The sequence below is a fragment of the Balaenoptera borealis genome (assembly GCF_965194805.1).
Source record: "Balaenoptera borealis genome assembly, contig: HAP1_SCAFFOLD_1115, whole genome shotgun sequence".
Classification (NCBI taxonomy): domain Eukaryota; kingdom Metazoa; phylum Chordata; class Mammalia; order Artiodactyla; family Balaenopteridae; genus Balaenoptera; species Balaenoptera borealis.
In genome coordinates this window covers 207518-217107 of record NW_028123098.1, presented here as the reverse complement: position 1 = coordinate 217107, position 9590 = coordinate 207518, and the positions used below count along the sequence as shown (strand labels likewise).

Here is a 9590-nt window from a genome sequence, read left to right as displayed (position 1 = left end):
TGTTTTTGTCTCTAAAAGAATTTTATGAGTTCAATTGTTTACTCATTCTCAACTGAGGAGAAATTATTTGGTCCAAATATCTGCAATGGTTTATGACTTGCCCTTGGCCCCAAACTCTAGTTGGATCTTTCTAGTATCTATAGAATCACAACATACTAATAGACACTATCTATCAGAACAATTCCTAGGCTTTCATCTAGATCAGCTCTACTGGTCTAAGAAACTATTATTTTCTACTGTCAACTCCCTCACTCTCAGAATAGATGCAGAACATGATAAATGACAACCTCAAGTATATATAGCCAACAGATCTCTTCTTGTCTAACTGATGCATTCAGTACTTTATTTATACGGACAGTATTTCTCAGGATACAGTGTACCATCCCTGAGTCATTTCCTCTTCCCACTACTGTCCAATTTTTCTCAAAGTTAATGTCTCCAAAGGGAAGAGTTAGGATGTAAATGAATAGAAGTACACAGGAGGCCTCAAAAAATACTGGAACACCTGATTAGACTTCTATTGGTACATTCTGTCTTCTGAACTAGGGGGCTGAAAGTGAGACTGAGATAAAAGATTTTCCTACCTACAATCAATTAAGTAAGCTTGTTTTATGTCTCGTAGCCACTAAGTGAGTTTTTAAAATCATAGCCATGCAGGTAGTGAAAATTTCTTCCAGTTCCTGGTTATAGGCTTCATAATCAATCCTAACATATGAGCATTTTGTGGTTCTTTTTTTCAGTGGCATCACAGTGGGAAATCAGGAGCAATTATATCGGGGCTTTAACTCAGTTACCATTAGATACTAGTTGGGTCCTCTTAAAATTAACAGAAAATCTGCGTAAGACCAGGGACAACTACTTTCTTTTTAATTTCTACACCTATAAAGATGTCTATTGACAAATCATGAACAATTTATATCTAAACTGAACCAAGTCAACTCCTGTGGACCAATCAATATGTTATCCCAACAATCAAAACCCCGCACCATACCAACTCTGTATCCTTATAATTTTCCACAGAAAATATTTATTCAGTTCCTCCACAGGATGCTATTCATTTTCTAAATCTGCAGTTCTATTGTGGTGATCTCACAGGGATGTTGTGGGATATTTTAAAATTCTAGAGAAAGAGTGATATGTAATATCTGGTGTACAGGACAAAAACTAATCGCTAAAGATAGTTTAAAGTTTCAACATTAGATACTGCTACATTCCTTTCAATGCTGCTGTCTGTATCTCTGCAGAGTTGGATTTTTGACGGTTTCTGTAACAAAAGCAATAAATGAGGGTGGTTGTGTCCAATCTCATCTCAAGGTTTGAGAAACTGTGCCCTAATAGCCACACATATCTCGTTAGCAAGTAATTATGCATATTTCTGAACAAAGTAAAATGTTTTCTTTCAAACACAAAACGAAAAATATTTTTGCTTATTAAGCTGTAAGATCAAAACGCTAAGTATTTTTATACCCTAATAACATAATAGCTTAGTGTCTGAAAAAATACTTCATGTATTTATATGCTGCTGATGATTTATATCCCCACGATGATGAGAAAAGAAATCACCCAAACACTAAGGTGACTGTGAACAGAGAAAACTTGGAAACCTTTGTCCTAGATGGAGTCCACTAACCCAAACAAGTAACTGTTCATACAATTTTCTTCAAATATTTATCAAATGTTTGAGTGTACACAATACATCTGACCAAATAACTCACCTATCTGAACCAGAGCCTGTGTCATGAAAATCTCCATGTTTCACTTAAAGATTAAAGAGCACTGAGCTTTCATATGTCATCCAGAATTAAACAGCCAATCCACAAATAAAATTTCAAAAAATAAAATTTTGAATAATTTCTGCATAATACCTGAGTGTGAGCTCTCAATGGTGGTGTCTGACTTGGAATCCAGAGATGAAGGAATTTGTCTTAATTGGGGAACATAGTACATCTTTGTACTACCAGAAGGCTTATATGGCAACAGTAAAGGCTGGCCTAAGGACATAAAGATCAGAATAATTAATAAGAAAACATTTATTAATTAACTGAACAAATATTAAGCACCTTTAATGTGCCAAGCAGTGGTCAAGATTCTTGGAATGTATCAGTAAACTAGCATTCTAGAAGAGGGAGATAGACAGTAAACAATTAGCATACTAAATAAGTAAATCATCTAGTATTTTTATAAATTATTAGTGACATAAAAAATTAGAAAATACTGGGACTTCCCTGGTGGTGCAGTGGGTTAAGAATCTGCCTGCCAATGCAGGGGACAGGGGTTCGATACCTGGTCTGGGAAGATCTCACATGCTGTGGAGCAACTAAGCCTGTGCACCACAACTACTGAGCCTGCGTGCCACAACTACCAAAGCCCGCCCGCCCTAGAGCCCGAGCGCCACAACTACTGAGCCCATGTGCCGCAACTACTGAAGCCCACGTGCTCTAGGGCCCTTGTGCTGCGAGTACTGAGCCCTCGTGCTGCAACTACTGAAGCCTGTGCGCCTAGAGCCCACGCTCTGCAACAGGAGAAGCCACCACAATAAGAAACCCATGCACCACAACGAAGAGTAGCCCCTACTCACCACAGCTAGGGAAAGCCCGTGTGCAGCAACAAAGACCCAAAACAGCCACTCCCCCCCCAAAAATTAGAAAATGCTGAGGAAGATTAGAAGTATTTGGGAAATTGCAGCAGGATGCAGTTTAAATAGAGTGGTAAGGGTAGGATTCATTGAGAAGACGACTTCCTAGCAATCTATTCCATATTTAGATGGCTCTAACTAAGAAACACTTTATCTTATATTGAACCCAAACCTGGTCGTTGTTAACCCCTACTACTGATCTTTGAAGGTTCTCCCTCCAGAGTCATAGAAAGTAAATCTAATTCTCTTCTATGTGGCAGATTTTCAAAATAAGTTTCCCATTAAAAAAGTATAACTTCTCAATATTAAAAAAATACACAGAAATAAAAAAGACAAAGTCTTACCACTCAAAGATAACTATTATTAATATTTTAATGTATTTCTACAGGTCTTTCCTCTGTATTTCTTATTTGTTTACATAGTTGTGTATAGTATGTATAATGTGGAATTCAGTTTTTCTACTTTACATTGATAATAAAATATTCATTTTATTTCCTATCGTCACATTTTTTATCATTCTACTACACATTAAGTGTATTTAACCCTTCTCATAATGTTAAAAATTTAGGCTGGATTAAATTTTCAATAATAAAGAATTCTGTAATAAAGACTTCCTGTTTATAGCATACCCATTCTCCCCTGCTGCCCCATTTCACATAAGTTTTCTGATTTCAGAGTGAAAAATTATGTCATTTATAAAGTTTCTTTTTTTTAAATACTAACTGCTAAAATTCTTTCTAAAATGTCTGTGACATGGTAGTAATTTGATTATTATAGAAGATGAAATCTTTTTCTTCTTCTTCTTATTTTTTTGCTTCATTGGGTCTTCATTGCTGCACGCGGGCTTTCTCTAGTTGCGGTGTGGGGGGGCTACTGTTCGTTGTGGTGCGCGAGCTTCTCACTCTTCTCACTGCAGTGGCTTCTCTTGTTGTGGAGCACAGGCTCTAGGCACGCAGGCTTCAGTAGTTGTGGAGCATGGGCTCAGTAGTTGTGGCTCGCAGGCTCTAGAGCACAGGCTCAGTAGTTGTGGCACACGGGCTTAGTTGCTCTGCGGCATGTGGGATCTTCCCGGACCAGGGCTCGAACCCGTGTCCCCTGCACTGGCAGGTGGATTCTTAACCACTGCGCCACCAGGGAAGTCCCTGAAATCTTTTTCTATACACTTGTTTTTCTTTCATGATGTGGTAGAAACTCTCTCTCTCTCTGTAACAGCATTTTGATATTTAGCTGGGAACATACTGCTCATCTGTACACTGTATTTCCCAATCTCCCTTGCAGACATGTATGGACATATGACTAAGTCTGGGCCCATAGGTCAAGGGTGAGAATAATGTCTGCAACTTCCAGGCATCCCATTAAAACACTCCACCGGCTGCTGCTAAAATTTATCCTCCCCATTACTCTTCTTTTCCAGTATTTTCTTTATTAGTCTTCCGGAAAAAACTTAAGATCAATTAAACAAGTTCAAAAGAACAATTCCATTAGAATTTTGAGTAGAATTACATTAGAGTTTAAATTCATTTGGGAATAAATGACATCTTTAAATATTCAATTTTCCCATTCAGAAATATCCCATCCCTCCTTTTAGTCTACTCTCCTTTTCTATGCCTACACAAAGGATTAGTATTGCCATCACATGAGTCCTATAAAATTCTTGTTTAGGTTACTCCTCAGTATTCATGGGGTTGTACTGCTCATTCAAATAGAATTTTGTAGATAGCTACCACTTCTCCTGATTAAACACAACAGCTTCTTCAGTTTATCCTTATGGACCATGGTCTTCTCTTGCATCCTGTAATCACCTCTAGATGGACTCCTAGTTGCCCATGTCTAGTTTATAAAAATCAAAATACTCTAGACAGAGTCTGATAGTCCCAGAGTAGAATGAGATCTCCTTCATTCTGGACGCAATAACAACTTTTATATTACTTAGAATTGTGTTACCATCCTTGACCACTCCATCATTCTGATGATTTGACATGGAATCCATATTACTAGTACCCTGCTTCCAACCAAGGAACTGACTTCATAGTGAAGGAAATGAGACAACAGGCTGATGCCTAAAGGGAGTCACTGTTCTCCTCACAAGCCTGATCACCCACAGCTATGGTAAACTCAAAAACAAAAAAGCGAGTGAACAATTTACTGATAACTGTCATGGCACAAGCTGGGAGGCATCACTTTCTGAGGCTGGAATGCTAGCTTGCCAAATACGGCATGTGCTCAGAACCACATATGGCACTTGCCTATCCTACAGACAGAATGCATATATTTAGGAACAAAGGCAGAAGCCTTTAAAATCTTTTGCTTTCTATCTCTGTGACTCTGCTTTGTTTGATGGAAGATCTTAGAAATAAGGGAGGGGCACTTCTACCGGGAGACAGGAGCCATCTAGTCATTTTACATTCTTTATGTCACTGAAACAATACAGGGAATAGGATGCCATAGTGTTGACTAAAACTACAATTGACCTTAACTATCAGGGAGAAATAAGGTTACCTTAAAAGAAGAAAGTCAGTAGGAGTATGGCTTACACCTAGGGGACCACTTTACCAAGCCTGGTCATAGAAATTAACAAAAAATGACCTTAAACCTATGCAGGGCTAGCAAAGCCTTAGACTACTTAGGAATACTTGTACCAACCTATCAGGCAAAGCCCCAGCCAATGAGAACCTGGCTGAATTCAAGGAGAATGAAGAAATGTATAGAGGCTGGAAGAATTTAAATAACAGGAAAAATAGGCTGTAGCCTCTACTTCTCTTTGGACGTTGCTGTAGTCATTATTGTTAGAATATTGACTTAGTAGTTTTCTTCCTCCACCAGTGTATATAAAGCTTGGTGGTGATGGTTAAATTTACCATTTAGTTCAAAGTTTGCAGAAAATGGACAACAACAATTGGGCAGAATTACAATGGACCCAGGGCAAGAATGGCTACCATGTGGAGATGGAGAATTCAGAGGCAAGATAAGTGGCTTTTTGAAATTCTCAACAACTTTCTGTTTGGATGCAGAAGTCTTAAAGTTACTTTGGACTGCCTATCTCTGGGGGAAGAAGCGACTATTCAGCAAATAATGGTTGTTCCTGGGAGAGAAAGAAAGGACTGCAGAAGGGTAAAGAAGAAAGTCCAACCATAAACTTTATTCCTTCAAAAAACTTGCAAATGGAACTAAATATAAACATATAGCATATTACTCTTAATTTGTTAATTCAGAGCAGTGGACACATAGTCATAAATTCAACATGCTATTCTGTATACTTTTAAAATATTTTTAAAATTTTACTTCTGAATCCACAGAGTTAAAAATCTTTTATTATTAAACCAAATAATATTTCTCTTTTAAAGGAGTCTTTTCTACCAAGTACCTGTATGTAAAGGTAAGACCGTGAACTGTGGGCTCTATGTAGACCGATCCATTTGATGTCAGAAGAGGTATAAAATACACTTTCACAGTTGGATTTCCTCTCCTGTGCTCTGCCACCAACATGAAAACAGCATACCCAGAGTAGCCTGGGTTTCAGTACAAGGCATGTGGAACAGACCCAAACCGTTTTTGCATCCTGATGCCAAACTCCAACTGACTCATAAGCCCATGAGTGAGGAAAGCAAATGTCTGTTGTTACGAAGCACTGAGATTTTCGAGGTTCTTATACAGTATCACGGTGGCAATAGGTAACTGACACATTAAAGGTGTTCTGTGTGATATTGATTAGACTATACATTTGGGGGGCATAATTTTATATCACAATAAAAATGTATAAGATATATAACCATCTCGGGTTTCCCTGATAGCGCAGTGGTTAAGAATCCGCCTGCCAATGCAGGGGACACGGGTGCCAGCCCTGGTCCGGGAAGATCCCCCATGCCGCGGAGCAACTAAGCCCATGTGCCACAACTACTGAGCCTGCGCTCTAGAGCCCGCGAGCCACAACTACTGAGCCCATGCACCGAAGCCCACGCGCCTAGAGCCCGTGCTCCACCACAAGAGAAGCCACCGCAATGAGAAGCCCGTGCACCGCAACGAAGAGTAGCCCCCGCTCGCCGCAACTAGAGAAAGGCTGCACGCAGCGATGAAGACCCAACACAGCCAAAAATAAAATAAATAAAAGTAAAAAAAAAAAAAAGAAAAGAAATATAACCATTTCAACATATAAATGTATTTATTCAAATTAAATTCAGTGCAATTTACATGTGGAACTAAGCAATTTTCTTTATACATTTAGGCATATTCCATTTATACCTACAGACAGGTAAACTTTTTGCACAAGTAGGAAAACTTAAAATATATTTTGAATAGATTTGTACAAACTGTTGAATACTTTAAAATTAGTAATTGAAAGTTCCCACCCTCATTTGGAGGTAGAATGGGAACTTAACTTTCCAGTTACTGGTCTGAAAAAGAAAATAACTTGCTATAATTTTGAATGTTATATAGTATAAGCACTATAAAAATATCACTGTCATGATAGCATAGGAACACTCTAAATGTAGACCTTATGGTAGAAATTGCTAGCTGTTCACCAAAACTCATTTCTTCTTCATCCTGGAAAGCACAGCTAAACTATTCCTAGTCAGTGGAAAGTGATGTGGGCCACACCTAGGCCTAGCCCATAAAAGCCTCCCAACATGTGCTCCTCCATGCTTTTCGTCCCTTCCAGTTGACTATGATGATGAATCCAAGGTTCCATGTTTTAAAGAAAGCAGAGTCACAGTCAACCTGGGTCCCTGCTCAACGTTTCTTGAGCAAGAAATAGACTGGTATTGTGTTTGCTATCTGTTCACTGTATCATGCAAAACAATAGTAAAAGAAACAATGCCAAATAGTTATCTACCTCCCTAAAATTGAACCTCTATAGTTTTTATGTTTTCATGAACTACTTGCATTCTTATGACAAGTATTATGAGTTGAAAATACGTCAGCCACAAGTAGCATGAGTTTCACATAGGTTGTTAACTTCACTAGAAATTGAAGTAAAAACATAATAAATTATATTCTCTTCATAGCTATGTAAATAAAAGATGTTTTAATCATGTACAACCTAATGCTTAAAATTAAAATTAGGTTTTCTAACTAGAAAGACCCAATCAAGAAATTTCTTAGTTAATGACACACAAAAGTTGGTAATGTGACCTAAAATTCTCTTACCATCTGTGCCATGAAGAACAGTAATCTGTTGGACTGAAGATGATGAAGCAAACTTGACAGGAACTTTGCCCAACTTCTGTGTACTGAGGTCTGGAATATCATGTCCACGATCTTCAGCATTAACAAAAATCTCAGATGAAAACATGGTTTTTCCTGGACTCTCTGTTGTTATCTGAGTGACTGCATCAGATGATAATTTTCCAGAGAAGGGAGAAAACGGGGTCTTAATCTCCTTTGGTGATCTGAACAAAAAAGAGAAAGCACACAGCAGGTCATATCCTTGGCTTATCAAATACTGTAATTTCTTTCCAAATGTGGCTTCAATATTTTTTGGAGACACATCCAACTCAAATGGTTAAGTTATTTCTGCAGTACCCTGTGCTTTTTTACATACTTATTACAGGGTGATCATGCATGAGTTTACTTTTACTTATTTTAAAATCTACTTTTATTTTGGATTTAGAATGCTATTATATAAGGAAAGGGTACTTTTCAGTTGAAGTGGAAAGATATCCATTAAAAAATAATTACTGGAAGTCCACTATAAATTAGGGGACTATGCTAAACGCATAGAGTGTACAAAAATAAAAAAGAAACAGAGCCTTTCCTCAAAAAGTTTATATGTCAGTGGGGGAACCAGAGGTTTTTAAGGTTGTAATTATGTATATAGATTATAAAGAATCCATATTAAAACATAATGGAGTAAATAAATGAGTGTATAAATAAATAAATAATAGGAGGGAGGGAGAAGACAAATCTTGCCAACAGAAGAATTCCATATGTAGGTAACCTCCCCCCCGCCCCCCCCCGGCATCCATCTCCTCCCCAAGGAGGTGGAGGTGAAGCTTAATCTTCCCCTTAAGTCCAGTCCTGGGCTGGCCTTAATGATTGAATTCCAGAGACAGTATAAAATGGGAGAAAAAGTAACTTTACAGTGGAGAAACCAAGCAAACACCATGTTATGCAAGTGATGATGTTTCACATCACCAGTGATGTCACGGAGACACTACATACTCTCTGTTATGATGTGATGAGACGGTTACTTCGCTTCTGCGGTATTCTTTGTCAAAACCTATAACTCCAGTCGAATCATGAGAAAAACATCAGCCAAACCCAGACTGAGAACAATTCTACAAAATATCAGACAAATATTCCTCAAGACTGTCAAAATCATGAAAAACAAGGAAGGAATGAGGAACTGTCATAGACCAGAGAAGACTAAGGAGACATGACAACTAACTAAGTGGAATGTGATATACTGGATTGGGTCCTAGAACAGAAAAAGGTCATTAACAGGAAAACTGGTGAAATCCAAAAAAAGTCTTAAGTTTAGTTAATAGTAATGTATAAATGTTGGCTTTTTAATTTTGAAAAATATACTATGGTAGTATAAGATGTTAGCAATAGGAAAAACTGGGAGAGAGGTAAAGGGAACTCTGTTTGTATCTTTTCTGCAGATTTGAAATTATTTGAAAATGAAAAAGGTCATTTTTAAAAAATGGAGTAATACTGTATTGTATTATATCACAGAAGAAGAAGACCTTTTAAAAGGTCTTTTAAATCTCTACCCTCTATATACTATTCACTAATTAAAAGGACAATTATGAGAAAAGAAAATAGGCCCATCTCCCTTATGTATACAGAAGCAAAAATCATACACAAAATGTTAGACAATCAAATGTAGAGTGTGTGAGTGAGTGAATGTGTGTGTGTGTGTGTGTGTGTGTGTGTGTGTGTGTGAATTCCTACCAAGTTGTTTTACTCCAGAAATGCAAGGTGAGTTAACATTCAAATATCAATAAATGTCATG

At 37.7% G+C, this 9590-nt stretch overlaps 1 long non-coding RNA gene across 1 annotated transcript; it reads right to left on the bottom strand.

Annotated features, from left to right (window-relative positions):
• Window positions 1-314: 314 nt before the first annotated feature.
• Window positions 315-7909, bottom strand: LOC309621873. The gene is made up of 2 exons (XR_014240302.1): window positions 7781-7909; window positions 315-1991 (listed from the first exon to the last, which is right to left on the bottom strand). It is a non-coding gene; the product is annotated as an uncharacterized lncRNA (long non-coding RNA).
• Between the last annotated feature and the right edge of the window lie 1681 nt (window positions 7910-9590).